At 43.7% G+C, this 26546-nt stretch overlaps 1 long non-coding RNA gene across 1 annotated transcript; it reads right to left on the reverse strand.

Moving 5' to 3' along the window:
* Positions 1–227: 227 nt before the first annotated feature.
* On the reverse strand, positions 228–21413 carry LOC132591834 (uncharacterized). Its single transcript, XR_009557248.1, has 3 exons — positions 20688–21413; positions 7604–7702; positions 228–443 (listed from the first exon to the last, which is right to left on the reverse strand). It is a non-coding gene; the product is annotated as an uncharacterized LOC132591834 (long non-coding RNA).
* Between the last annotated feature and the right edge of the window lie 5133 nt (positions 21414–26546).

Consider the following 26546-nt stretch of genomic DNA (forward strand, 5'->3'; position numbering starts at 1 on the left):
CATTGGCTGACGACTTGTGGGAGATGCGGCTCATAGTTGGCAACATGTGGCAGGCAAGTAACAACCAGGTTATTGCTGTTGCAGTTATAATTATGGATCTAGCCTCATAAATCAAACCACATGCCTTTCTGAGCTCCTCTGGCTTTTCTCTAAGAACGCTAGAATATGGGACCGGTGTCACCATGACAGTAAATAGAAACTGGATCAGGTCTTTAAGAGCAGAGAGAGTGCAGCTATTAGCATGGGAGACAGAATTACTGTTATCATTCTGCATTAATCTGACTCTTTCCTATGCACTCATTGTCTTCAGCCGTTTGGAAAGCGTTCCCTTAGCAAACAATCAAACCCACCAAGTCCCCTGTCAATAAATTTTATTTGAGAAATATAGCAGTTCCAATATTGATGGCTCTCGCTTTCCCCTCCTTGCTTGTCCTGCCTCCCTCCTGCAAAGGAAACACAGGCAAACGTTGAAGAGCACCAATATTTAAATACTGTATAGCGTGTCTATTTGCATATCTTAGCACATTTCCTCTGCATGGAGTACATTTCAAAATAACCAGGGTTGCGGGGTGTTTGGGTCGGTGGCTACTGGATCTGTTGATAACTTGAAATATGTAAATACATCTCCTCTCCTCTCTCCTTCCCTCTCTCTCCCCCCCCCCGCCCCCCGCCTTGCTTTCTTCTTTTTCTACAACCAGTGCTTTAGATTGCATTAGCTGTAAACAAAGATGTATTTGCAGGGGCAGTCGGTTTGAGTTTATTGTTTATGTAAATCTCTCTGAATGTGACATAGCCAGATAGCTTCCTATGTTGTGCTGATCCATGTTTTAGGCCTGCAGCCAAAAGTATTTTATCTTTTTACTTCATTATAGTGATCTTCCAATTAGCTGTGGTCTGTAATACCCTGATTTTGGTGGCAGTGGTTTGGGGAGGATTGTTTGATAGTTCTGCTCGAGAGGCAAAATGAGTCGCCTTATTATAGAAAGTGCAGAGGTTGTGCAGTAGCCGAGTTCTGTTGCAAAGTTTGCCGATAAGGGGAAAACTGGCCCTTGAGCATCTATTCTCTTCTGTATATTAACACTTCTAATCTGCGCTGCTGATAAAACTGGAAGCCATTTGCCTTTGCAGGAATTAGTTCTGCCTCACTTGTGTAACCAGGCGATGGTGATTAACCTTTAAACTGTCCAATATTCTCAGCAGACTCCTGCTCCAGATTAGAAACTATTTAGTTACGACCAACTAAATTAACAACATTCCCGCCTCTGAAGAATAAGGTTTGGAAGGTATGCATTTTAAGGTGGAATTGTCTTTGAAAACAGGGGAGAGATGTGCTTGTTTGCTTCTCATGAGATGCACATGTTTGGCGGTGATGGGGCTGCCTAAGAAAATAGGTTCTATGTTTCGGAGAAAAGAACCAAGAGGCCTAAATAGAAGACGCCCATGTCCTGTAGATGCAATTACGGTAGTTAGTAGCCATTGATGAACATGTAGATTTGATCCAAACCTACCTATACATGTTTGATTATAGGTAGGTGATACATTTTGGAGAATGTGTATATTTGGTTATGGGCAGGTGGGTGATTTAAACACACACACACACACACACACACAGAGAGAGAGAGAGAGAGAGAGAGAGAGAGCAGTTATTAAGGGATCTTTCACTCCCAGCCATACTAGTCACATAAAAGGTAATTTCATCAATTTGAATTAAATTTACTTCTGTGCGAATCTGCTTAAACTCAATGCAGAAGTTTACAATGGACACCACCAACTCTAATCAACTGGTGAATTAATCAGCTTTTTTAAAAAAATAAAATAAAAGGCTGTAATCCTGCACCCACTTACGTGGGAGTAAGCTCCATTGAACTAAGCGGAACATACTTTTGGGCAGACATGCATAGGGTTGAGCTGTTCCATGATGAATCCAGTGGGGATTTTTTTAAATCTCGAGGTCCAAGGCTGAAGGCTCAGGAATTATATATTTTAAAAAATAACAATAATATTGACTTTGGTGTATTATAGGAACAAGGAGGAAATTTTAAATGTGACCTTCTCTTTAAACAATAAATGTAGTTTTTGTTTATTACGGTGAATGTGATCTCTCGGGTTAATTTATTTAAGCTGAATCAATTGATCAATTAAATGCTTTAAAAACTGGGCAATTAATAATTTTCTGATCTTGGACTGGCAGATAGGACGTACACACACACACACACACACACACAGATAGCACGTACACACACACACATGATCTGAAACACAATGGTTTGGAACCAAACTCAGTAGAGATCAATGAGAATTAATTCCAAGTAAAAGTATATTGAGGAAGGAGTGCCAGCTGTCTCAGATTTGAGATGGCTTGGAAGATCTCTGCCACATAATATGACAAAGAATGTGTGATAAGGAGAAGGTGAGCAATATCGGAAAGGAGGGGGGAGATAATTTTCTTTTAGGCAAAAAGGGCTCTCCCAATTTTCTCTCTCTCGGGGTTAAGCTGAACAGTGCAATAGATGTTATAAATATCCACAGCAGCCCCTCGTGCCCAATAGGTTTCAGCTTCTGGGGTAACTTTGCACTGAGCTATTGCATCTAGAATTTTATATATATTATATATAATGTAAAAATTATCAGTCGAAATGTAACCTCCAACTCACATGGCATAAAGACAAAAGCGAGGGCATTTATGTAATAAATGGTGTAGTGCTTGTCCGACATGCATGAAATGACCGTATTGTTCTCCCTTGCTGGAGAACAAAATCAAAATCCCCGTTAGCAATGTTTTTCTGTTTTACCAGTTTTTACATTGGCTGCCTCCTTAAAAATTGCTAATCTAGATACTACATTAGTAGGGTGTCAGTCAAACTGCAATCCACAGTGAAGCCTTCTTCACATACCAATTTAAATCATTCATGGTCCTTTCTTTGGCATTATTCAAAAGATCATAATAATTTTCTTGTGCCCACAGCACAAAAAAAATCAATTATTTCCCCACAAAGACTTGAAAGTACTTAGCGAGTGCTGCAAGAAAAGCTGAGGGTTATATCAAATTGAAATTGCACTCATTACACACAACACAATTAGTTGCCACTAGTCTGGCCGGTCCTTTAATTCTGAATGGCATATCTTTATTATTACAGAAACAAGCATGCAAATGGCATTGTTCAGGATTTGCCGAAATCAATAGGATATAGTGCTGTGTGTTTGGTGGCCACTGTCACTCAATCGGCTGTGGATTTGAGATAATGTGTGTATTTGAATTAATGAAGGGAATGTGAGACATCATAAGTGACACCCAAATAAAAGAAATGGGTACATGATATTTGTAATTATTCTACTTGTGTTTTTGTTGTAAATACTTGTGCTTTTTGTTTTTTAATCAAAGGATTAATTGCATTTTAATAAGGCATTATGATTTTCAGAGCTTTAGTTAATTAAAACTTGTAGTATATAATTATGAAGTGATGCTGAGATTTTTCTAAAGATCACCCATATGTTTTGAATGTGTACATTTTCCCTCTTCTTGTTATGCAGTTGCTACATGATTCCCGCCCCTCCCTTTCTCTTTTTAATGAATTATATTTAAATGTTTGAGAGATGACGGGTTCGAATTTCGGACAGTTTTTTTTTTTTTTGTAAGTGGCAGCTACAAACAGTACAAAATGTTCATGATATAAGGGTTGAATCATAGACTATGTTTCCTTTGGGCTTTTTGAGGATGCAGGACTCATCCCCTGCATCTGCATTGCACAATTAAGAAAATAAATAAATATTGTGAGGTGGGAAACACAATGCTAATTGCTGACCTGTGAAATGATCAGACCCGGAAGCCCTGCATAGCACTGAAATAATGGAAAGGGTGAATTTAGGGATAAAGCGGGGGGAAATGTGACACACACACACTCCCGCAGGTGAACATGCAGCTATTGCCCTGATCCAGTTTGTTGAAATTGTAGTGCTCCCTTGGTCATATGCTGCTTCCTTACTCACAAGGAACGCTTACCTTTGTAGGATGGTAAGCAGCAGTTGTGGCGCAGCATGACCATGGTCTGAGCCTGGGACAAACTTTTGCCCCTGCTGCACCATTGGAGCCAATACTACATCTTCCTCTGGCTATGTAGGTTGCTGGGAGCATACCTGCCAAGTTGCTGTCAGAGAAATAAGGGACCAGGCCGGAAATAGCAGACCGGAAGTAGCGCTGCCGCCATTTTGGAACTGGGCGGAGTATGCTCAGAAGTGACTTTTGATGCTGCTTTGCCCAGTTCCAAAATGGCCGTCGTGCCAGAAGTCGCACTGCAGCCATTTTGGAACTGGGCAGAGCAGCATCAAAAGTCGCTTCTGAGCATGCTCCGCCCAGTTCCAAAATGGCCGCCGTGCCAGAATAAACCGGGGAAAAACAAAAAAATTCTGTTTTTTCAGCTAGGAACAGCTGGAAAAACTGGGATTTCCCGGGGAAAACGGGAGACTTGGCAGCTATGGCTGGGAGGCTTGTATTCAAGGGGACCTATCACAGGCAAGCTGTGTTTGAACAGACCTATCAGAAGCAAGCAGGGGGTGGGTGGGCCTGGCTTTGTGGAGAACATCAGCTCCTGGTCTTCACTCAGGTCCACTCACTGGGCATATAAAGGCTCGTAAGCTCAGTCAAAGCTGGGTTCCCCATCCTCCCACCCTATGTAGTGGTGGGGAGTGGGCAGGTTCTGAATATGCCCTTGCTATGGAAATATTCTGTCGCTGTATTCGGGGCCAGGGAGGAATTTGCCTGCAGACGAATTGGGCCTGAATGGAGGGTATTGGAAACCTCATAGCAATTGTCACAACTTGTTGGCGGATAAGGCATTGGATTGGATCCTTAGTCTAGGTGACGGAGGGGCTTGGGAAGCCACCTACCCTCGCCTCGGGGAATCAGGGGTACCACGTTACAGAGGTCCAGGGGGAGGTGCTTCTATCCGGATGCCCATTTGGGAGCTGATGGCCATAGCACCCCCCAAAAAAGTGGCAGCCTTGAAGGGATCACCCCTATTTGATGTACATCACAGGGAGTTCCTTAACCCAGGACTGACCCTGAAAAATAATCTACCAGCCAGCAGTCAAGTTGGTTGATTCAGGATACATACCTATGCCGAAAGCTACTTGCATCTGTAATCAGTAAAGTTGCGGCCGATTTGAACCCAAGATGTTTACAATCCCCATTTATGCAGAATTCTTTCCCTCACAAGATTTAATGTTTTGCTGTCTTGCAGTTTTGCAAGGTGCATTCTCAAAAAACCCATATTCTGAAAGGTACTGCCCTTGTTTCATTGCCCACTTTATGCAAAAATATATAAGTATTTGACCCCCTTATTGAAGGAAGGGGTCTATCGCACTGACTCTTCCAGCCTGTCCTGTCTGCTGAATAATTGTAAGAAGGGTGTTGCGGAGAATGTGGCAAGATTTTTGAGTGGTGCCAAAAATCTTAAAGTACCTCCTACTATGTTTTGAAAGGAAATTGATTGATTGATTGATTGATGTTTGTCCTATGTGTTTATAGTATCTTACCATGATATGGGCCCAGCCACCCGCAGGTTCCCTGCCTCAGGGCCCACAATAACAGTTTCCGTATTCATGAATGAAGGGAGAACGTACATCTGTGCATATGTTTCTTTGCACATAGAGGGTGGTCTCCTTTTACTGTTGTTTTACTGTCTGGGCAGCTCCCAACAAATTATGAAACCACATGCAGAAGTTCCCCAGGTGGGGAAGGGAAAAAATTATCTGGAGACCTGCTGCCAGTCAGCGTAGGCAATACTGAATTAGATGGACCAATGGCCTTACTCAATATAAGGCATCTTGCCATGTTTATCGTCAAAGTAGCAATCCACCCTGTACTTCTTAAATGTTTTTATAACATTCATACCATACTTTTCCATTATTCGGTGGCCAAGATCGCTTATGTAAGGCTCCCAGCCTGATTCCGGAGCTCTTCTACAAGATCAGAACTTGAAATGGCGAAATCGTTCAAGATTTTCTACAACTCAGCAAGTTGTAGAAGGAGCAAGAAACCTGTTCTTATTTTTCTGTTTGAAAGAACATCCCTTAGTTCATGAAGCCTTCAGTAACATATATCAAGGTGAGTTATATCCAGGCTTCACTTTCTGTGTATGGAAAGACTCCTTCCATTCAAGGAAGGCTTTATACGCAGCAGAAACTTCCTGTTGGTGGAGGGAGGCAACTTTGCTGACTGCCCCCTCCCATTGCAGCTTCCTTCACTGGTATTCTGGTAGATCCCTCAACACCTTCTATACTGTTCTGCAGGGTCCCTCAGGTTACAAACACTTCAGGTTACAAACGCTTCAGGTTACAAACTCCGCTAACCCAGAAATAGTACCTCGGGTTAAGAACTTTGCTTCAGGATGAGAACAGAAATCGTGCTCTGGCGGCGCGGCGGCAGCAGGAGGCCCCATTAGCTAAAGTGGTGCTTCAGGTTAAGAACAATTTCAGGTTAAGAACGGACCTCCAGAACGAATTAAGTTCTTAACCAGAGGTACCACTGTAACTTCCAAATGTGGTTGGCCAGCCCTGCTGTAGTTGTGGCCCATCTTCATATTCCACTGGCCCTGAAGTTACTGGCGAAGGAACAGGGGTGTGGAGAGAGCGGACCGCTATTCCAGAAGGGTGCCATTGCAGCTGCCCCCCAACATGTGCCGTGATCCCCCGTTGATCCCCGTGAGCCATGCCCCCACAGGCAGCGTGCCACGCCCCCCAGAACACACACCACGCCCCTGCGGGCGGTGTGCCATGCCCCCAGGGCACACATCATGCCCCCCTGGGGGTGCCAACCACACACCCCACCTGCTCTCCGCCCCCTGGTAGCGAAGCATGCAGCTTTGCCGGTGCCTGAAGTTCTGCCTTGACGACACTTATTAATCTTTCGCACACAATCTATTTCACCTACATTTACATCATTTGGAGCTCATAAATCCCCTCAGAGCCGGTGGATTCGCTTCCCTGCTCCTCCACATGCAGCTGCTGGGTGACTTTGGGCCAGTCACACTTCTCTGAAGTCTCTCAGCCTCACTCACCTCACAGAGTGTTTGTTTTGGAGGGGGAAGGGAAAGGAGATTGTTAGCCGCTTTGAGTCTCCTTAGGATAGTGATAAAGCGGGATATCCTCCTTCTTCTCAGAAGCACAGAGCAGACAATGGTTCTCGCTCTTTTATCCCCATGCATAATTTAGCACCTTTTCGAAATGTGTTTTTGAATAACATTCAAATATACATTCAAATATAACATTCTATATTCTTCCCTCTGCTTTGGATAATTATCAAGCGAATCCACATTACAGGTGCCCCTGCCAGTGGTTGGCTATCTAGTTCAGGGTCTTCTTAGTAGTGGCACATTGTCTGCAGAAGATTTTTTGAAGGGAGCATCATCTGGTTATCTTTCTTCAGCTTTTTTGGAAAAGGACAAAAGATCCATCTTTAGAGACCAGCACTACTGTGCTGGGACCTAATGATAAAACTGAAGCGGAGCTGTGTTGTGCTCCAGCTGTGTTGTTTTAATCGTTTGTGTTTCTTGTCTTGGGCTGCATTTAGACGGCACTTTATTCCATTTTCCTGATGTTTCCTTACCTGATAATTTTCTTTTTTTAATGTGATCTTTCATGTGATGTAAAAGCCACTTCTGGAAATCTAGTGGAAGTCTGATGCCCATTCCCATGTTAACTGCATCTAGAAAAAACACACGCATGTGAGATGGAAAACTGCAGGATGAAATTTGGGGTGATATCCTGGCATGCACTTTGTTCTCACCATGGGGTGACAACATGTCCACAAAGGGTGGCGACATGTCCAATGGCATCTGCTATTGTGCCACACCACGTCCATGGGACTGAATTAAACGTAGCACAACATATATCTTTTTTTTTTTAAAAAAAACCCACAGCTCCATTTTGCAACAGGTTAAAAGGAACAGTATGAAAGAAATGTTAGAAACCTTGGGACAGAAATACTGGCATTCCAACCAGGAAAACTATTGAAATAATCCCCAAGTCTGAATGCACCCTTGCTCATGATCATATCTTGGGTTTTAGGTAAACAATAGATTGAAGATGCTGTGAAATACTTTGAGAGGGCATCAAACTGTTGCTTAGGTATCAGGTGAACTTGGCAGAAAGTCTCCCTCCACTTTTTTTTTTTCACACGTCTTCTGAGATTAAAACCCGCTCCTCTGCAGCCATTCCCCATTCCCCTGATGCTGTTAGGTATACTTTGAATGTGCAGCTGCACAAACACAGCATTTGCCATATTTGTACCACCTGCGGTTCAGCATCTCCCAGATTTGGTTTATTTGCAGTTTTCCCCCTGCTGTCTTTTGATACGGCTCTCCTCGGATGCTTTGAGGCAAGGAAGGGTTGAAGCTAGAAAAGAAACCCAAGGCAGATAGATTCTCCCCAGCCCCCCCCCACTCAAAAAAAAAAAACCCCACTGCCAGAGTTCAGCACTTATTTAGGTGTATCTAAAAACGTACTTTAAGTAGGATTTGCTCATGTTTTCCCTCCCTTCTGCAAGCTGATTTAAAATCTAATATTATTAAGTTGGTCACAGCCTTCATATTTTAACTGTCAAGCCCAGAGCCTGAGAGGTGATGCATTCAAAGCTTGCTAAAATATTTGCTCAGCAGCACAATTGTGTGTGATGGAAAATAAACTCCTCCGGAACATCTCCCCCTATCAGGCATGGCCTGCAGCCAGCGAAGAATGAGGGAAGGTCAGTCAATTATGTGTGGTAATCACCGTAAGCATATTATCTGAGACACAGATGTCTTCCCTGACCCCACACGACATAGCTATTAACCCCACAGCAATATAAAAATGGGGCTGGGGGGGGGAGGTGCTGGTCCCTTAGGTAAACTAGACCTTTTCAGTTTGGACATGTCCAGCAGATCGCGGGGGGGGGGGGTGTGTGGAGTTGCAAGACAACGGAGATGGTTTTTCAGGGACCTGTCCAACAACCTGACCTTTTTGTCGCTGCCATTGGTGAGGGTGGCGTGCCTCCTCTTTAGGGACGTTTCTATAGGCCTAGTCATGTGAGATAAATAGCTGCATCATCTGAAAATGAGACGAACAAATTGACTTGTAAGATATCGCAGCCGCATCGTAGCTTCGGAATGCCACTTCCCGATTTGTTTGGTGGCCGGGGGGGGGGGGGCGAGGGGGGAGACCAAACAGCCATTTGTGTGCTCTCCACTCCTGCGTACGTTATTAAATATGGCCCCTCTCCTCATATCGACAAAGTATAATGGCAATATCACACAACTTGCCTAACGCCGTAATGCAAGGAAATTGGAATTTCTCATTACGTGGCATGTTTGCAGCAATTGCCTTCCTGAACAATTGGTTTCAGGTTGGGATTCTCTTCGCAGAATTACAAACTTGTTAGCTAGGGTAGAAAGAATGCAGGTTGTTGTTTTTAAATAACCCTCATATATCATATATACGTACAGTATATGAATGCGTATATAACATAAATCTAGCTTGAATTTATATGTAGGGAGCTTGTCTGCACTGTTATATGAGTTATACATACTCACTATTATATGAGTCTGCACACGTGTGTGTGTGTATGTATGTGTGTGTGTGTAGGTTGTCACATGTTGGCATGGGTAACTCACAGGAGAACGTATCTAGCAATACAGAAAGACCAAGGGAGGAACTCAGTGTCACACCAAGGCGCTCAATCCATCTAGACATGCATTTTGGCTTACCAGACAGAACAATCTCCCCTCTCCTCTCCTCTCCCCACATGCTGTTCTGGGGGTTCTCCTAACCCCACCTTCTAGAGCCAACCTCAGGGACACATGAGGTGATCAGTCACTATCTTTTACCATATTCCCTAATGAGCATATCCTAAAAGAAAAAAGTAGTAGTAGTAGTAGTAGTAGTAGTAGTAAGGATCGTGGGAAGGTGCCTCATACCATGGGAGCCCATTGGTCCATTCATCTTTGTGTTGTCTAATGCTTTTAATGTGTTTTAAATGTATGATGTGGAATGTGACCAGAATTAGGCTGCCTAATGTCACCCATGGAACATCATGCTATGTACAGGAATTTTAATCCTGCTCTCCATTCTCGAAGTCCAACACTCTGCCAATACTCCAATCACTTTGCTACACTCTAACTCCCTCTTCCTGCTTTCTTTTCACCCATCCACCATGTTTTTAAGTTTCTCTCTCTCTCTCATTGGCCACTCTAAGAACAGAATGCTGGACTAGATTAGCTTTTCCTTTGATCCATCAGGACTGTTCTTATATTACTTTGCTCCCCTCATTTCCAGCAACAAAAAAAAAATACATCCAGTGTATTTTAAATTGTATATTGGATTGTTTGATGTATAAATGTGTGTGCTGGTCGAGAACCGTAACAATAAATTATTACCTAACTAACTCTAGCAACAAAATACATCCAGTGTAGCCCAGAAGATCCGAAACCCTCGCAGAGATACACAATTGTCTGTTGCAGAGTCCTCCTGATATTCTCACCCCTCTGGGCAAACATCATGAGAGAGAGAGAGACTACTTTCAGGTGATCAATAACTATTGGAACAAACCTCAGGCTATATGGCCCCACTATTCATGTTTGCAACCTTGGGCCCATACTACTGGTGTTCTCGAAGCTACCAACATGAGTCTGACCAAACTGCGGGAGGCTGTGGAAGACAGGAGTGCCTGGCGTGCTCTGGTCCATGGGGTCACGAAGAGTCGGACACAACTAAATGACTGAACAACAACAACTGGTGTTTTTGGCTGAATGGTCACAGGGTGCAAAGTTGGAGAGTGGACACAACTGTGTGCTGCACAATCGGGGAAAGTTTTAGTTAAAGATTTGCATGGTCCATAACTGCAATCTCTGATTATCCTGATGCTCCCTTGTACAGTGGTACCTCGGGTTAAGAACTTAATTCGTTCCGGATGTCCGTTCTTAACCTGAAACTGTTCTTAACCTGAAGCACCACTTTAGCTAATGGGGCCTCCTGCTGTCACCGCGCCGCCAGAGCACGATTTCTGTTCTCGTCCTGAAGCAAAGTTCTTAACCCGAGGTACTATTTCTGGGTTAGCGGAGTCTGTAATCTGAAGCGTTTGTAACCCGAGGTACTACTGTAATTGAAGGGAGATATATATTGACCAAACTGCGGGAGGCAGTGCAAGACAGGAGTGCCTGGCGTGCTCTGGTCCATGGGGTCACGAAGAGTCGGACACGACTAAACGACTAAACAACAACATCCAATATAAGATGGTCTCCACCTGTTTTATGTAACTATCTTATATAAGTTTTTATTATCTTGTAAATCACTTCAGGGTGCCTAGTGGGAAGCAATTCATAAACGAAAATCTTCTTCATCATCAGGTTAGAGATGCTTTCCAAATCACTTCTGCTGATAAAGTGTGATCACTGTAAACTATTGTATATTGGCTTGGTTGTGTGAAATGGCTATCAGATACCAGCCACCACAGATTGCAGTAGTGGGATAACTGGCATTGGGGGACAACATATTAAATGACAAACTCATCACCTGATAATGCCCATGTCTAATAACTATGAATTATCTCTTCATACACATACATTACAACGTCTACTTGGTGCTTCAGACCCACCCACCCCCTCCGTCCTCTCTCCAATTATCCTCTCGTAGAATTTTACAGCCAGAAGTGACCTCAGAGTTCATCGAGTTCACCTCCCTTGTTCAGTGCATGACATAAATGCAAGATGTAACTTAAAGCCTTCCTGGCAGGTGACCATCCACCCTCTACTTAAAACCAGGAGTGCTTTGCAATCTTCTCTGCTGTCCAACCATGAATTTTTGCTGCTTTTAGCCAAAATCTGCTTCCTTGCTGTTCTTACCCATTACTTCCAGCCCTGGAAGAACACAAAGTTGCGTGTGTGCCATACATTTAAAGCGTGTGACTTCCCCCAAAGAATCCTGGGAACTGTGGTTTGTTAAAGGTCCAGGGAATTGTATCCCTGTTGCAGAGTTAACTAGAAGTTCCATTATTATTATTATTTATTTATTTATACCCTGCCCATCTGGCCGGGTTCCCCCAGCCACTCTGGGCGGCTTCCAACAAAACATTAAAATACAGAAATCAAACATTAAAAGCTTCCCTAAACAGGGTTCCCAGGGTTCTTTGGAGAAGTTGTGTGCTTTAAATGCGCTGGTGTGCACACAACCCAAGTCTATGTGGCAGCCCTTCGGATGTTTGACGCCTACTGTTGTGTTTCTCCTTAATCTTCTTTTCTCCATCTCTTTCAACCATTCATAATAGGACTTGCTTTCCAGGCTCATCATCACCCTCTAGGCAGGTGCTGTTTTTCTCCTGCATCCTGAGTCTTTGGTGAGGTGACTGCAGCTCTCCTTCATCTCTCCCCCTCCCCAATTGTTGTGTATTATTCGGGATTATGCATATTACGACAGACTTCCTAAGGACTCTGGGTTGTTGTTTTTTCTCCCCCTAAAACGTCTTCTCATTTGAAGAACGGGTGTGCTGCTACCCTCTTTACCATTTCCTTCCAGAATACATTTAAATGAAAATGGTAAATGAGATATTTGTTTGCAGCTGCAACGACTTCGTGCTGCTTGTTCCATTTCTGAGAGAGCGGTGTTATGAGCATCTAACATGGGAACAAAAGTATGATTTTAATATAACAAAAAGGGGGTGTTTTTGTTTATTCCCTGCTGATCTGTAATCAAGTGCACTAAGTATATGTGTGTGTGCTTGGTCTTAAACCTCCTGTGACGTCTACTGCGGTTTCGATTGTGAATCAAACATAGAGCCGTCAAGTCTTTCTCTCTCTCTCTCTCTCTCTCTCTCTCTCCTTACTTTCTGCACAAGTGTGGTTCTACTTTGAGTATGTATATAATGCATTTAAAACAAAATGAGTCCCAGTGCATGCTTCACTTTTGAAGAAGAGCAAGTTCATTTTGTTGGTACGATTCATTTGGGACTTTATGAACAGAATAGATTTGCACAAAGACAATATAGATTTCTGAAAGGAGCCAGAAAAATAATGGAGCCCATACATTGCCATCGTTGGTTTGTTTTTGCTTTCAGCTGGTAAAAGTTGGCATGAAATAGCTTATCTGGACTGGCTGTCTTTAGGCAGACTGAGGTGGCTGTCTCAGGCAATTGCATGTGGAGGTCCCCAATACCACCCCTCAAAATAATTCACACCACAGACAGATTTTGGGGGGGGGGGTTGGCATGAATTTGGCCACAACTTTATTAAAATACGAAACATGTGAGTGGTTGCGTAGGCATTGGTTCTCCAGCTGTCCCCTAAGGCCAGAACTAAACTAGCCTTGTCAACAAGGGGAAACCCTACAGGGAGAGACAGGGAGCCGGGTGCCTTGGCCCTCCCCTCTCCCCTCAGGCTCCCAGGGGCTCTCGCGCAGCCCTGGCCCCTGACCAGGGGTTACAGACACTGCATCGAGCCCCTGTATTCCTGACTAGAATTTCCCCAACACGCAGGCATTAACTTGAGGGGCCAATACAGTCAACAAGACCACTCATACAACCAAAATAACCAATGCCTAACCGCCAACCTTACAAGTTGTGACTATTTGCTATGCAGTAGGCAAAAAACAGATGGCACCAGCCAATCAGCCAAATGGAAAAATTCCTACCGGGCCCCTGCCAAGCAGATGACCCTATGATAGGCACAGCAAGTTCAACACAGAGGCCTAAACATAGGGAGGGAGGGAGGGAGGGAGGGTGATCCGAAGAACGCAGCCAAGAGGAGGAACAAATCACATGATTGCCTTTTATACCCCTGGCTGTCCCACAGAAATTGAAACATGCTTTTCTCCCCAACAGCAGCCTGGGTCCAATCAGAATGGTGGCCAACTCAAAGCCCCCACCCCAGCAACTCAAGAGTAGTTTGTTAGGCCCCCACCGCAACACGTGCTCTCCATGAAGGAGAAACCGCATTGTTGTGTGGTGTCATGAAAGGGTGGCACATTGCTGTTTCTTTATCATTGTATTGCCAAAATAACTTAGCTAGTGTTAGATGCCATCCACCTGTCTGCTCTAGCATCTTGTTCTCACACTGACCGACTAGAGAGGTCTGTGAGAAGCCCACAGTACCAGCAGATCTCTTCTGTCTTTATGATACAGGTTTAAACAGAAAATAAATTCATGGATCAATGCCTTGTCGTGGCGAAGGGGCTTGAATAACTCGGAGAAGCTATGAGCTATGCCATGCAGGGCCACCCAAGATGGACAGGTCATAGTGGAGAGTTTTGACTAAACGTGATCCACCTGGAGAAGGAACTGGCAAGCCACTCCAGTATCCCTGCCAAGAAAACTCCATGGACAAAGACAACAGGCATATAAAAGTTATGACGCTGGAAGATGAGCCCCTCAGGTCGGAAGGCGTCCAACATGCTACTGAGGAAGAGCGGAGGACAAGTACAAGTAGATTCAGAGCTGATGAAGCGGCTGATGAAGCGGCTGGGCCAAAGCCGAAAGGACGCTCAGTTGCGGATATGCCTGGAAGCGAAAGGAAAGTCCGATGCTGTAAAGAAAAATATTGCATAGGAACCTGGAATGTAAGAACCATGGATGGAGGTAAGCTGGATGTGGTCAAAAATGAGATGACAAGAATAAATATCGACATCCTGGGCATCAGTGAACTAAAATGGAAGGGAATGGGCGAATTCAGTTCGGGTGACTATCATATCTACTACTGTGGGCAAGAATCCCGTAGAAGAAATGGAGTGGCCCTCATAGTCAACAAAAGAGTGGCAAAAGCTGTAATGGGATGCAATCTCAAAAATGACAGAATGATCTCGATACGAATCCAAGGCAGACCTTTTAACATCACAGTAATCCAAGTTTATGCACCAACTACCAGTGCTGAAGAAAGTGAAAATGACCAATTCTATGAAGACCTACAACACCTTCTAGAAATGACACCAAAGAAGGATGTTCTTCTCATTACAGGGGATTGGAATGCTAAAGTAGGGAATCAAGAGATAAAAGGAATAACTGGCAAGTTTGGCCTTGGAGTTCAAAATGAAGCAGGGCAAAGGCTAATAGAGTTCTGTCAAGAGAACAAGCTGGTCATCACAAACACTCTCTTCCAACAACACAAGAGACGACTCTACACATGGATATCACCAAATGGGCAGCATCGAAATCAGATTGATTATATTCTCTGCAGCCAAAGATGGAGAAGCTCTATACAGTCAGCAAAAACAAGACCTGGAGCTGACTGTAACTCAGATCATCAGCTTCTTATAGCAAAATTCCAGCTTAAACTGAAGAAAGTAGGAAAAACCACTGGGCCAGTAAGATACAATCTGAATCAAATCCCTTATGAATACACAGTGGAAGTGAGGAACAGGTTTAAGGATTTAGATTTGGTGGACAGAGTGCCTGAAGAACTATGGATGGAGGCTCGTAACATTATACAGGAGGCAGCAACGAAAACCATCCCAAGGAAAAGGAAATGCAAGAAAGCAAAATGGCTGTCCAACGAGGCCTTACAAATAGCGGAGGAGAGGAGGCAAGCAAAATGCAAGGGAGATAGGGAAAGATACAGGAAACTGAATGCAGATTTCCAAAAAGCAGCAAGGAGAGACAAGAGGGTCTTCTTAAATGAGCAATGCAAAGAAATAGAGGAAAACAATAGAATGGGGAAAACCAGAGATCTGTTCAAGAAAATTGGAGATATGAAAGGAACATTTCGTACAAAGATTACCATAATCAAGGACAAAAGTGGTAAGGACCTAACAGAAGCAGAAGACATCAAGAAGAGGTGGCAAGAATACACAGAGGAATTATACCAGAAAGATATGGAGGTCTCGTACACCCCCAGGTAGTGTGGTTGTGTCGACCACAGCAAACTATGGCAAGTTCTTAAAGAAATGGGAGTGCCTGATCACCTCATCTGTCTCCTGAGAAATCTCTATGTGGGACAAGAAGCTACAGTTAGAACTGGATATGGAACAACTGATTGGTTCAAAATTGGGAAAGGAGTACGACAAGGTTGTGTATTGTCTCCCTGCTTATTTAACTTATATGCAGAATTCATCATGCGAAAGGCTGGACTAGATGAATCCCAAGCCGGAATTAAGATTGCCGGAAGAAATATCAACAACCTCAGATATGCAGATGACACAACCTTGATGGCAGAAAGTGAGGAGGAATTAAAGAACCTTTTAATGAGGGTGAAAGAGGAGAGCGCAAAATATGGTCTGAAGCTCAACATCAAAAAAACCAAGATCATGGCCACCGGTCCCATCACCTCCTGGCAAATAGAAGGGGAAGAAATGGAGGCAGTGAGAGATTTTACTTTCTTGGGCTCCTTGATCACTGCAGACGGTGACAGCAGTCACGAAATTAAAAGACGCCTGCTTCTTGGGAGAAAAGCAATGACAAACCTAGACAGCATCTTAAAAAGCAGAGACATCACCTTGCCGACAAAGGTCCGTATAGTTAAAGCTATGGTTTTCCCAGTAGTGATGTATGGAAGTGAGAGCTGGACCATAAAGAAGGCTGATCGCCGAAGAATTGATGCTTTTGAATTATGGTGCTGGAGGAGACTCTTGAGAGTCCCATGGACTGCTAGAAGATCAAACCTATCCATTCTTAAGGAAATCAGCCCTGAGTGCTCCCTGGAAGGACAGATCGTGAAGCTGAGGCTCCAATACTTTGGCCACCTCATGAGAAGAGAAGAATCCTTGGAAAAGACCCTGATGTTGGGAAAGATTGAGGGCACTAGGAGAAGGGGACGACAGAGGACAAGATGGTTGGACAGTGTTCTCGAAGCTGCGAACATGGGTTTGACCAGGCTGCGGGAGGCAGTGCAGGACAGGAGTGCCTGGCGTGCTATGGTCCATGGGGTCACGAAGAGTCGGACACGACTAAACGACTAAACAACAACAAATAAATGCAAATACAGTAAGCATTTGCAAATAGGTTTTTGTCTGCCACATCTTGCGAGTTTGCTTTGGCATTCCTAAGCCATGTTCTGCTCCCATATTCTCCTACACACTTGCTTTTTTTTCTAATTTACATATCCCTTTTATGGAGCTTACCACTTGCTCTTTGGTGTATTAATTTAAACTTGGTGATTTGCTTTTCTGCTCAGGAAGCGGCAGACTCCAGGATAGTGACATATTCTGGCAGCCACAAGCAGCGATTACTTTCCAGTTTGGCTAATGATATAATCCACCGTGGTTGCAAAGTCTTGCTTTTCTCTATAGATGACATTTTCCTGCAAGCTACACGTGTTGTATTTATAAGTGGCACTTAGGAAGATGCGTTCTGTAATCTCCTACTTATGCCTGACACTCTACGCATGTGTTTATCTACAAGGAGTGATGACATTGCTTGTTAATTCCACCCCTTGCTCCACAGCATCATAATACTGGAGGTGGTGGTTGGGGAGGAGGGGAAAGTGTCAGAGGTGTATTTCAGCTGCCAAAGAGTACTATATTGACGTTGGTCATGGGTGCTTTATAAGGCACCCATTTGGAAAGTCATTTGCTACCAAATGTGGAGAAACCATGGGTCACTTATAGTGCATGCAAAATGCCCCAGGTTCACTCACCTGGTAAAAGCATCAGGTAACAGGTAGACAGGTTCAAAGACCTCAGCTGCTTGTCAGAGACCACATTCACACCATACATTTAAAGCACTATGTTACACTTTAAACCAGGCATCCCCAAACTGCGGCCCTCCAGATGTTTTGGCCTACAACTCCCATGATCCCTAGCTAAGAGGACCAGTGGTCAGGGATGATGAGAATTGTAGTCCAAAACATCTGGAGGGCCGAAGTTTGAGGATGCCTGCTTTAAACAGACTTGGCTTCACCCAAAGAATTCTGGGAGCTGTAGTTTGTTAAGGATACCGAGAGTTGTTAGGAGACTCCCTATTTCCCTCAGGGAGCTGCAGTTCCCAGAGTTCCCTGTGGAGAAGGATGATTATTAAACAACTTGGGAAACTGTAGCTCTGTAAGGGGAGTAGGGGTCTTTCAAGAACTCTTGACAACCAGTGCCATTTTTCTAGAGAAAGAGGTGCCGGAACTCACCATGAACACCTCCCTCGTTCTCTTAGAATAGCAATGGTGCCCACCTGAGAGGTGCCAGAACTGAGTTCCGGTGAGTTCCGGCTGAAAAAAAAAAAGCCCCGTCAACAGCATTAGCAAACTGTAGCTCCCAGAATTCTTGGGGCTGGGGGAGTCGTGACTGTTTACAGTGGTAGTATAGTGCTTTAAATGCCTGGTGTTCTGGTATAGCACTGTTTCCCATGCTCCTAAATCATTTCTGTGGACAGCTATTCGTATATCGCAGATGGAGAACGAACTCCTTTGAAATGCCCCTTCATAAATATCAGTTGCTGGTGATGGCCAAAAATAAAGCCTCTCCCTTATTTTTTTTTGACATTTGTGAATGAGATATTTATACTGTTCATTTTCTCAAGTTGAAACTGGCTGTGTAAGTGGCATGATCAAAATAGGGGTTTCCCCCCCTTGGCTACTGGAAGAATGCGAATAAATACTGATTTACCTGAATGCCACCCACATGCCCCTGTGAACTTATGTAACCAAGTTTTTTCTTTATTAACTCTCCAAGGACACAATAGCCATGCTCCGAAGATCCTCAGCAAGGGCTCACACTGCCCCATGTAAGTGTATTTTTTATTTTAAAAAGTGGGGGGGAAAGAATCAAGCTCTTACCTTTCAAATTACATTCATAAAGCATTATTCAAATACGTGTAAGGCTGACTACTAAAGAAAGCACAATGACTGTCTACAATGCACTAATTTTATTCCACTTTGACTTTGAAAATATAATCGGTACTTACAAAAATGGTAAATACTACGGAATCATGCTAGAGGGATTATTCTAAAGTGGAAGTGCTAATATAGCAAGCAAAATAGCTCTTTCTAGTCTTAACTGGCTCCATTATCAGCAAAGATAACATCTGGCAACAACATTGCAAGAAGCACGTGTGTGTGTGTGTGTGTGTGTGTGTGTGTGTGTGTACATACACATAACTCTCTGGGATTTATGGTGACATGTACATGTTAGTTTGAAATGAACTTCATCTTGAACTCCACATGAGATGAAGCAGGTAGCAGTTATTCCTTGTGACCCCTTGCTCAGCCACCCCAATTAAAACAGCAGCTTAGCTAAATGAATGTCTGTCTACTACCAGCGATTTAGTGGAAGTGGGATGCAAGGGAGTGCTGCTCCAAGACTATTTTCAGAGCGGGGGTGATGGCCTCATGTGCCAGAATGCCAGGATTATTGAAGGATCTTCCTTGCTCTGGCAGATGAATGCAGTGCTAATGAGCCTTCCAAGTTTTCTCTTGCTTCTGGTAGCTTACTATAGTGGAAAATCCAAAAAAGCAGGTTGCATACTTATTTCCCTTTCTTTGATGGAGTTCTTACTTCATCCTAGTGGTTTTATTGCAAAAAAGATGGGCAGTCTTAAATGATCTGAAGAGAAGCCAGGCAACCTATTTGCAGTGATTCGACTCTCAAAATGCTGATCACAGATGTGAAGCCACAGCAGGCTAACCACTACACCACCCTTTCCCAGTTCCCAGCTCACGCTTCCATGATTTTCCGCTGATCTTAATACTGTATATTGGGTATTATGCTATGTATTGATGCCCCCCCCCCGTGTGTGAGTACATAATAGACCAAGCTGCCTATATGTTTGGAGGACTCTCCCTGGGGGGCGTAGCTATGGTGGGTGTCATGATAAGCTCCTGCACTTTGCAATTTACCACTGCGCCGCTGTCTACGGTGGCATTCTCCTTGCACCTTGCCACATTCCATAGCTGATTGGAAGAGCATTTGCTTTGTGTGCAGAAGGTTCCATGTTCAATCCCCGGCATCGCCAGATAGGACTGAGAGGGACAGAAGTCCTGGAGAGTCCAAAAATGTTTCGTTTGGAATTGTTTGATTGGCTCTTTTGATTGTATTAAGATTTGGCATGATTTGGTATTGTATTAACGTGGATTGTTATTAATGAAAAATTAATTAAAAGTAATTTTTTTAAAAAAAAGAAATCCTGGAGAGCCACTGCCTGTTAGTGGAGCTAGATAATACTGAGCTAGATGGACCAAGTGTCCGACTAGGGTATAAGGCACCTTCCAATGTTCACTGCAGTAGCAATCCAACCAAGTTATTTAATTAGACTCAGTAACATATCCTCATGTTACTGTATTCAGCTGGAGGAGACTCTTGAGAGTCCCATGGACTGCAAGAAGATCAAACCTATCCATTCTGAAGGAAATCAGCCCTGAGTGCTCACTGGAAGGACAGATTGTGAAGCTGAGGCTCCAATACTTTGGCCACCTCATGAGAAGAGAAGACTCCCTGGAAAAGACCCTGATGTTGGGAAAGATTGAGGGCACTAGGAGAAGGGGACGACAGAGGACGAGATGGTTGGACAGTGTTCTCGAAGCTACGAACACGAGTTTGACCAAACTGCGGGAGGCAGTGGAAGACAGGAGTGCCTGGCGTGCTATGGTCCATGGGGTCATGAAGAGTCAGACACGACTAAACAACTAAACAACAACAACAACAACACTGTATTCAAGAATTTGCACTTGGTCAAATGAGCAGACCAGCATACTGTAGCACTGTGTGGTTTATTACTGCATGCCAGGCAGTTTGCATACTTAACAAAAAGAACATACCTGCATGCTACAGCATTCCATTGTTTCTTACTGCATCCCGGGAAGACAGCAGGACTGTTCTGCTCCTGACGACATTCCAGAGTCCATACTAGGCCGAGCAGACAGAGATGTCTACCCCAGCACTCTAATGCTTCTCGCTACTTCTCAGAGTACATGCCTTGCCAACTGAAAACACCTCTCTGCCACAGCATCCTGTTGTTCCTTACTGCATTCCAGTACTGTATACCCTAAATGAAAATACCCCAGAGTGTCACAGCACCGTATTGTTTCTCGGTGCATTCCAGACAGAGCTCAATCATTCTTGATGCATTATGTATTTATAACATTATATATAAGTGCCTGTTATAAACAAACTGCTATATTAACAGGCACAGCTTATAAAGTATCATTATAAAGTAATCATTCAATCAATCACTCCACTCAGAACTATCCGGGGGAGGCTGGGTGTTCGTCAAATGAAAGGCAAATGTCTGATTTGCATTCACTTTTCCAGAATGTGCCATAGAGTTGCGTTTTGCAGCGCTCTGTATCCTGAATACCAAGTGCATGCCTTTCTTCTTCTTCTTCTTTTCTCCAGAGACTTCACTTGGAGACAAATGGTGAGTCAGGATATTCCTTGGGAGCAAGTGGGATTTGCAAGAAGTAAGAAGACCTCCCCTGGACTGGACCAAATGCCATATAATCCAGCATTCTGTTTTAAACATGATCAAGCCGGGCGCCTCTGAAAGCAGGACCTGAAGGCAACTTTCCCTCCCTTGTTGTTTGTCACCAGCATCCGTCCTTCAGAAGTACACAGAACTTTGAACTTAGCAGTTCCATTTGTTTATCATGGCTGGTACCCATTGCTGCTCCCTCTTTAAAAATAAATAAAAAGTAAAAAAACAATGACCATAAGCAGATCTTGTGGTACTGAATAGATTAACAAAAAACAAATACAGAAATAGTGTGTGTAGCACACAGGAAGAGACATTAAACCCTTTCTCCCTTGCACCACAATGGATCTTCTTCCCCACAAGCTGTCTTTTGCTCCAACGGAAGAATTACCATTTATCATGATAAAGGAGCCCCCATACCAATTACATTTTTAAAAACCAGTTGTGTTCAATGTCTTTGTGCATAAGAACTAACAGACTGAAGAACAAAAGAAAAGAAAAGAAAATCCTTACTTAGTTGGTCTCTAAGGTGCTACTGCAAGGAATTTTTTTTATTTTGTTTTGACTACGGCAGACCAACACGGCTGGCTACCTACCTGTAATTAGACTGAAGAACAGTCTGCCTTGAGAAGTGGTGGGCTCTCCTTCACTGGAAGTATTTAGAATCATAGAATCATAGAGTTGGAAGAGACCACAAGGGCCATCCAGTCCAACCCCCCTGCCAAGCAGGAATCACCATCAAAGCATTCCTGACAGATGGCTTGTCAAGCCTCTGCTTAAAGACCTCCAAAGAAGGAGACTCCACCACACACCTTGGCAGCAAATTCCACTGCCGAACAGCTCTTACTGTCAGGAAGTTCTTCCTAATGTTTAGGTGGAATCTTCTTTCTTGTAGTTTGAATTCATTGCTCCATATCCGCTTCTCTGGAGCAGCAGAAAACAACCTTTCTCCCTCCTCTATACGGCATCCTTTTATATATTTGAACATGGCTATCATATCACCCCTTAACCTTCTCTTCTCCAGGCTAAACATGCCCAGCTCCCTAAGCCATTCCTCATAAGGCATCCTTTCCAGGCCTTTGACCATTTTGGTTGCCCTCCTCTGGACACGTTCCAGCTTGTCAGTATCCTTCTTGAATTGTGGTGCCCAGAACTGGACACAGTACTCCAGGTGAGGTCTGACCAGAGCAGAATTTAAGCAGAAGCTGTGTGAGCATATGCCTGGGCTGCTATCATTGCCTCCTGCATTGGGCAGGGGGTTGAACCATAGGGTCTCCAAGGCCCTTTCCAAACTTCTGATTCTGCAACTTTATCATGCAACCACCACCTGGGGGAAATGGTTGTGTAAATTGCACCTTTGTGTCTGACAAAGCCAAGATTCAGGCCGGGCGGATTATACTGAGTAATAGTTATGACAATTCATGTCATGTCCTGTGCTCAAATAACACAGAAACTGTCTCTTGCAGTAAACCCTTCCATGGTTATACTGGGCTGGAAAGTACACGTCCCAAGTCTGTTTAGGTGCAGAGTCAGCATAGTGTTGGCGTATCTTCAAGTCTCGGTCTCCGAAAAAGCTTATCAGTTTGGATATGCTGCTGCCCAGGTTGTGATGAAGGTGATGTATCAAATCTTGATTGAGACGACATCATGTCAGCTTGGTGAAATGATGATGAAGTGAAAACATGACCATTTCTCCCTGTATTAAATTTCTGTAGTGATGCAGTTATATAGATACAAAGGCATATTCATATTGAACAAAATAGGTGGGGAGGTGTACAGCTAAATGTTCTTATGGTTGTTGTTGTTTAGTCGTTGAGTCGTGTCCGACTCTTCGTAACCCCATGGACCAGAGCACGCCAGGCGCTCCTGTCTTCCACTGCCTCCTGCAGTTTGGTCAAACTCATGTTCGTAGCTTCGAGAACACTGTCCAACCATCTCATCCTCTGTTGTCCCCTTCTCCTTGTGCCCTCCATGTTTCCCAACATCAGGTGTTTTTTTTCAGGGAGTCATCTCTTCTCATGTGAAATTTATGTGAAATTTAGCCTCCAACTCATTGTGTCTACTCTGACATGGACCCTGGACTATAGTCCATCTGCCTTTCCATAGATATTGCCAAAGCACACAGTGATTACATTAGGTCATGGAACAGTTTTCTCTCAAGCTGACCTTTCACTTTTCTCAGAAAAGCAGTGTTGCTTTTCAACATGCAACTGCTGAAACCTTTCCCCTTGGTAGTTAGGATATTTATGAACATTCCATGTATTGCAGCAGCTTAGCAGCTTAGCAAATATCTTATGCCTGAAAAGCAATGTGCAACCATATTTGAGAGTCCCATGGACTGCAAGAAGGTCAAACCTCTCCATTCTGAGGGAAATCAGCCCCAAGTGCTCACTTGGAAGGACAGATCCTGAAGCTGAGGCTCCAATACTTTGGCCACCTCATGAGAAGAGAAGACTCCCTGGAAAAGACCCTGATGCTGGGAAAGATTGAGGGCACAAGGAGAAGGGGACGACAGAGGATGAGATGGTTGGACAGTGTTCTTGAAGCTATGAACATGAATTTGACGAAACTGCAGGAGGCAGTGGACCATTGGCCATCCTGACTAGGGTTGATGGGGTCCAATAGCATCTGGAGAGAGAACCCATTGACTACTCCTGGCTTAATAGATGACATTAACAGCCTCTCTCTTCTATGTGAGCTCTCTCCATGTGTGTCTATGTGGAACATCATGGTGGCCTTACATGGACCCTCCTCACAATATGAGATGTGAAAGGTAGTTTCAGGATGAGGGCCTTCAGTGGCAGCAGCACAATTGTGGAATGCTTTCCTCAGAGAGGCTCACCTGGAACCTACCTTGATGTCATTTTAGTGCCAAACAAATATATTTTGATTTCCTCAGGTCTTTCAATCTGTTGTAGCCTGTTTTTTTTTAAATAATAAAATATCTACCAACTGATTTCATGCTGCTGCTTGTTTTGCCAGATCTAGTACATAAACATATTCATCAATATTTGCTTGATTAAAGCTGTTGTATTCCAAGGGAAGCTCCTAGGAGAATGATTTTGTGTTTTTTGTGTGTGTATGTGTGGAAAGATGGCATACAGATGAAAGGACGATGGCGATGATGATTTTGAATTGCCCATGTATAATGTCATTCAACCAGGGAAACTGCAGAAGGGACCTTATGTCACTATGGGATAGCAAAATATTATGCAACTCTATTCCTAGCCCCAAGTTACTTAAAACTAAACTTCACTGAGTTCAACCAGAGCCTTCCAGAGAGTTAACAAATACATTTTCAGTAACAAATAGACTATATTGATTTAAAGTTATTGCTAGTTTATCTTCCATTACACATCCTTATGAAATTTGTTAGTTTTACTAACTCTGCCACATACAAGATTCTAAAATTCCAGTGGTAATTTGTTGGGTTGCAAGCTTTAATTTGTATATTAATCAGGCAAAATGGCTCAAAAAGGAACACGTGTTAAGATTTTTTCCTAGTATTCAGATTTATTTAAATATAATCAATTAAAAGGCAGGTGATTAATGAATGAACAAAATCTAATCAACTGACAGCCTTAGTAATTTGGGGACATTTTGTCTGGAGGTTATCTCTAACAGTGCAGCAGTCAATATATTCATGATTAATTCTACCTCTTCAGTCTCAACTGAGGAAGTAGACCTTTACGAGGCCATGTTAACAGTGGTTACCTAAGCAACAAAAAGCCACAGTCACAAAATTTTAATCTAATTCCTCAAATAGAGGGGTGTCTATGTTTCAGCTCCAGCTGAAGCACCATTATTTTTGTAAATGGTGTCCATGGCACTAGGAATAGGCATTAATGATTGGCTGGGATGCTGTTTCGGAAATTTAGCACAGCCTGGGAGCTGAGAGTGCTCAACACTTTCCAACTGCACTTAATCAAGCACTGGCATCAATTCCTCTACTAAAGAGGAATGACAATAGCTTTCAACCGCTCCTAGTTATCAGGAGCATCCTAATAAAAGCCGCGTGCCATTCCATCGCACTCTCCTGTCACTCACAAGTGCCACCTAGAAGCAGAAGCCAGGATTGGGCTATGTAGATAAGAACATGTTTAATTCTCTGTGGGTGGGACTCCAGGATAAGGGAGGAGGTGTGCCTCTCCTATGTCCTTTGGTGTCACTGTGGACATAAGCAAATGGTTGCCATTCACATCAGTATGCAAAAGTGAAGTACTGCACTCTAAGACACTGTTCCTGTCCAGGCAAAACCTGCCTCCAGCTTCTGACCAGTGTTGGCTCTGGGTTTGGGGGCACTTGGGCAAGAAGCCTTCACAGCTTTTAAGGCTCCTGGGAGGCCTGGAACATTGCTGCTGCTGCTGCTCTGCCAGGGAGTGTTTGGGAGGACTGCTCCCCCTGAAGCCCACTTCCACCTGGGGCTTGGGGCGGGTCCCCCACTCCTCCACAGCTTTTGAGGCTCCTGGGAGGCCTGGAACATTACTGCTGCTGTGAGTACTGGAAGGACGGCTCCCCCTGAAGCCCACTTCCACCTTGGGCTTGGGGCGGGTCCCCCACTCCACCACAGCTTTTAAGGCTCCTGGGAGGCCTGGAACATTGCTGCTGATGCTGCTCTGCCAGGGAGTGGTTGGGAGGACTGCTCCCCCTGAAGCACACTTCCACCTGGGGCTTGTAATTCTGATGTGTTTGTAACTTTTATTGTTTTTGGTTTTTGTTGTTTATCGTTTAGTTTGTTAGTTTGTTTTCTGTATTGGTTTTAAATTCGATTTTAAGGGGAGGGGTTAATTTTAGTTTGTAATTTTCTGTCTTTGTTTGTATTGTTTTATTGTATTAGTCTGTTTTCTGTATTGGTTTTAAATTTGATTTTAAGGGGAGGGGTCAATTTTAGTTTGTAATTTTCGGTCTTTGTGTTGTTTTACTGTATTTTTTGATTTACATAGGTTTTAGGGAGGGCTTTTTAGTTGGGTGTGGGAATCTGTTAAATTTTAGTGTATTTGTAATTTTTATTGTTTTTGGTTTTATTGTGTTTTTTGTGTTTTTCTTTTTTCTGTTCTTGCTGTTTTTTACAGAGGTTTTATTTTGTTTTTAAGGGGAGGGGTCAGGGCTGCCCGGGAGGGGGTCCCAGCAAGCAAAATGGCTGGGGCAGATTCCACAGGGGGTGATGCACTGGGACAACCGATCTCAGTGGTCACGGGTAGGAGGA

This window comes from Zootoca vivipara, chromosome 3 (assembly GCF_963506605.1).
Source record: "Zootoca vivipara chromosome 3, rZooViv1.1, whole genome shotgun sequence".
Taxonomy (NCBI): Eukaryota; Metazoa; Chordata; class Lepidosauria; order Squamata; family Lacertidae; genus Zootoca; species Zootoca vivipara.